This window comes from Poromitra crassiceps, assembly GCF_964638095.1.
Source record: "Poromitra crassiceps genome assembly, contig: HAP1_SCAFFOLD_144, whole genome shotgun sequence".
NCBI lineage: Eukaryota > Metazoa > Chordata > Actinopteri > Beryciformes > Melamphaidae > Poromitra > Poromitra crassiceps.
In genome coordinates, this window is record NW_028152221.1 from 399,337 (window position 1) to 404,090 (window position 4,754).

Genomic DNA, 4,754 nt, shown 5'->3' on the forward strand with positions numbered 1-4,754 from the left:
ATTAAACGATCTAATGCTACAACTCACAGCCAGATGCATGGATTTGTCAGACTGAGGGATCTGATAACCGCTAACTTGCGGTAAGCTGAGCTGACCCACCTCTCAATTATTTCTCTTGTCTGTGGAAACCAGTCCGTGTTGTTTCTGTTTCTTTTCCTGCTTTTCATCATCTTCGCCATATGGTAATCCAGGATAGGAGTAGCTTGAGTGGCTAACTTCTTGTATACTATCCGCACCGCACGCCTGGCTCACAGTCACAACAAACACACCGGCTAAAGTGGGCGTAACGTTTCCTGCATGCCTCTACATGACAGCCAATCACCAGCCGTATTAGAGCGCGGCGTGCAAGCATGTCGCATGCTTATAGGCTCAATGACGCTGTTTTGTTTTGGTATCGAAAATTGGTATCGATTGACAAGGGAGGCTTCGATACCCCTTAGTATCGATGTTTCCATTTCGGTGCCAAGTAAGTATCGAAACTCGATACCCAGCCCTAGCTCCATGTACAAGTACCTCTCCGCTCAATGTACAAGTACCTCTCCGCTCAATGTACAAGTACCTCTCCGCTCCATGTACAAGTACCTCTCCGCTCCATGTACAAGTACCTCTCCGCTCCATGTACAAGTACCTCTCCGCTCAATGTCAAGTGTCGACAGTACCTCTCCGCTCCATGTACAAATACCTCTCCGCTCTCATGTACAAGTACCTCTCCGCTCCATGTACAAGTACCTCTCCGCTCAATGTCAAGTGTCGACAGTACCTCTCCGCTCCATGTACAAATACCTCTCCGCTCCATGTACAAGTACCTCTCCGCTCTCATGTACAAGTACCTCTCCGCTCCATGTACAAGTAGCTCTCCGCTCAATGTACAAGTGTCGACAGTACCTTTCCGCTCCATGTACAAATACCTCTCCGCTCTCATGTACAAGTACCTCTCCGCTCCATGTACAAGTACCTCTCCGCTCAATGTACAAATACCTCTCCGCTCCATGTATAAGTACCTCTCCGCTCTATGTACAAGTACCTCTCCGCTCCATGTACAAGTACCTCTCCGCTCAATGTACAAATACCTCTCCGCTCCATGTACAAGTAGCTCTCCGCTGAATGTACAAGTGTCGACAGTACCTCTCCGCTCAATGTACAAGTACCTCTCCGCTCAATGTACAAATACCTCTCCGCTCCATGTACAAGTACCTCTCCGCTCAATGTCAAGTATCGACAGTACCTCTCCGCTCCATGTACAAGTACCTCTCCGCTGAATGTACAAGTGTCGACAGTACCTCTCCGCTCAATGTACAAGTACCTCTCCGCTCCATGTACAAGTACCTCTCCGCTCTCATGTACAAGTACCTCTCCGCTCCATGTACAAGTACCTCTCCGCTCAATGTACAAGTACCTCTGCGCTCCATGTACAAGTACCTCTCCGCTCAATGTACAAGTACCTCTCCGCTCAATGTACAAGTGTCGACAGTACCTCTCCGCTCCATGTACAAGTACCTCTCCGCTCAATGTACAAGTGTCGACAGTACCTCTACGCTCAATGTACAAGTGTCGACAGTACCTCTCCGCTCTCATGTACAAGTACCTCTCCGATCCATGTACAAGTACATCTCCGCTCCATGTACAAGTACATCTCCGCTCAATGTACAAGTACCTCTCCGCTCCATGTACAAGTACCTCTCCGCTCCATGTACAAGTACCTCTCCGCTCCATGTACAAGTACCTCTCCGCTCCATGTACAAGTACCTCTCCGCTCAATGTACAAGTACCTCTCCGCTCCATGTACAAGTACCTCTCCGCTCAATGTACAAGTACCTCTCCGCTCCATGTACAAGTACCTCTCCGCTCCATGTACAAGTACCTCTCCGCTCCATGTACAAGTACCTCTCCGCTCAATGTCAAGTATCGACAGTACCTCTCCGCTCCATGTACAAGTACCTCTCCGCTGAATGTACAAGTGTCGACAGTACCTCTCCGCTCAATGTACAAGTACCTCTCCGCTCCATGTACAAGTACCTCTCCGCTCTCATGTACAAGTACCTCTCCGCTCCATGTACAAGTACCTCTCCGCTCAATGTACAAGTACCTCTGCGCTCCATGTACAAGTACCTCTCCGCTCAATGTACAAGTACCTCTCCGCTCAATGTACAAGTGTCGACAGTACCTCTCCGCTCCATGTACAAGTACCTCTCCGCTCAATGTACAAGTGTCGACAGTACCTCTACGCTCAATGTACAAGTGTCGACAGTACCTCTCCGCTCTCATGTACAAGTACCTCTCCGATCCATGTACAAGTACATCTCCGCTCCATGTACAAGTACATCTCCGCTCAATGTACAAGTACCTCTCCGCTCCATGTACAAGTACCTCTCCGCTCCATGTACAAGTACCTCTCCGCTCCATGTACAAGTACCTCTCCGCTCCATGTACAAGTACCTCTCCGCTCAATGTACAAGTACCTCTCCACTCCATGTACAAGTACCTCTCCGCTCCATGTACAAGTACCTCTCCGCTCCATGTACAAGTACCTCTCCGCTCAATGTACAAGTACCTCTCCGCTCCATGTACAAGTACCTCTCCGCTCCATGTACAAGTACCTCTCCGCTCCATGTACAAGTACCTCTCCGCTCAATGTACAAGTACCTCTCCGCTCCCTGTACAAGTACATCTCCGCTCCATGTACAAGTACCTCTCCGCTCCATGTACAAGTACCTCTCCGCTCAATGTACAAGTGTCGACAGTACCTCTCCGCTCCATGTACAAGTACCTCTCCGCTCCATGTACAAGTACCTCTCCGCTCAATGTACAAGTGTCGACAGTACCTCTCCGCTCCATCTACAAGTACCTCTCCGCTCAATGTACAAGTACCTCTCCGCTGAATGTACAAGTACCTCTCCGCTCCATGTACAAGTACCTCTCCGCTCCATGTACAAATACCTCTCCGCTCCATGTACAAGTACCTCTCCGCTCCATGTACAAGCACCTCTCCGCTACATGTACAAGTACCTCTCCGCTCCATGTACAAGTACCTCTCCGCTCCATGTACAAGTACCTCTCCGCTCAATGTACAAGTACCTCTCCGCTCCATGTACAAATACCTCTCCGCTCCATGTACAAATACCTCTCCGCTCCATGTACAAGTACCTCTCCGCTCCATGTACCAGTACCTCTCCGCTCAATGTACAAGTACATCTCCGCTCAATGTACAAGTACATCTCCGCTCAATGTACAAGTACGTCTCCGCTCAATGTACAAGTACCTCTCCGCTCCATGTACAAGTACCTCTCCGCTCCATGTACAAGTACCTCTCCGCTCAATGTACAAGTACCTCTCCGCTCCCTGTACAAGTACATCTCCGCTCCATGTACAAGTACCTCTCCGCTCCATGTACAAGTACCTCTCCGCTCAATGTACAAGTGTCGACAGTACCTCTCCGCTCAATGTACAAGTACCTCTCCGCTCCATGTACAAGTACCTCTCCGCTCAATGTACAAGTGTCGACAGTACCTCTCCGCTCCATCTACAAGTACCTCTCCGCTCAATGTACAAGTACCTCTCCGCTGAATGTACAAGTACCTCTCCGCTCCATGTACAAGTACCTCTCCGCTCCATGTACAAATACCTCTCCGCTCCATGTACAAGTACCTCTCCGCTCCATGTACAAGCACCTCTCCGCTACATGTACAAGTACCTCTCCGCTCCATGTACAAGTACCTCTCCGCTCCATGTACAAGTACCTCTCCGCTCAATGTACAAGTACCTCTCCGCTCCATGTACAAATACCTCTCCGCTCCATGTACAAATACCTCTCCGCTCCATGTACAAGTACCTCTCCGCTCCATGTACCAGTACCTCTCCGCTCAATGTACAAGTACATCTCCGCTCAATGTACAAGTACATCTCCGCTCAATGTACAAGTACGTCTCCGCTCAATGTACAAGTACCTCTCCGCTCAATGTACAAGTACCTCTCCGCTCCATGTACAAGTACCTCTCCGCTCAATGTACAAGTACATCTCCGCTCCATGTACCAGTACCTCTCCGCTCAATGTACAAGTACCTCTCCGCTCAATGTACAAGTACATCTCCGCTCCATGTACAAGTACGTCTCCGCTCAATGTATAAGTACCTCTCCGCTCCATGTACAAGTACCTCTCCGCTCCATGTACAAGTACATCTCCGCTCCATGTACAAGTACATCTCCGCTCCATGTACAAGTACCTCTCCGCTCCATGTACAAGTACCTCTCCGCTCCATGTACAAGTACATCTCCGCTCCATGTACAAGTACCTCTCCGCTCAATGTACAAGTACATCTCCGCTCCATGTACAAGTACATCTCCACTCCATGTACAAGTACCTCTCCGCTCAATGTACAAGTACATCTCCGCTCCATGTACCAGTACCTCTCCGCTCAATGTACAAGTACATCTCCACTCCATGTACAAGTACCTCTCCGCTCAATGTACAAGTACATCTCCGCTCCATGTACCAGTACCTCTCCGCTCAATGTACAAGTACATCTCCACTCCATGTACAAGTACCTCTCCGCTCAATGTACAAGTACATCTCCGCTCCATGTACCAGTACCTCTCCGCTCAATGTACAAGTACATCTCCGCTCCATGTACAAGTACCTCTCCGCTCAATGTACAAGTACCTCTCCGCTCAATGTACAAGTACATCTCCGCTCCATGTACCAGTACCTCTCCGCTCAATGTACAAGTACATCTGCGCTCCATGTAGGGCTGGGTATC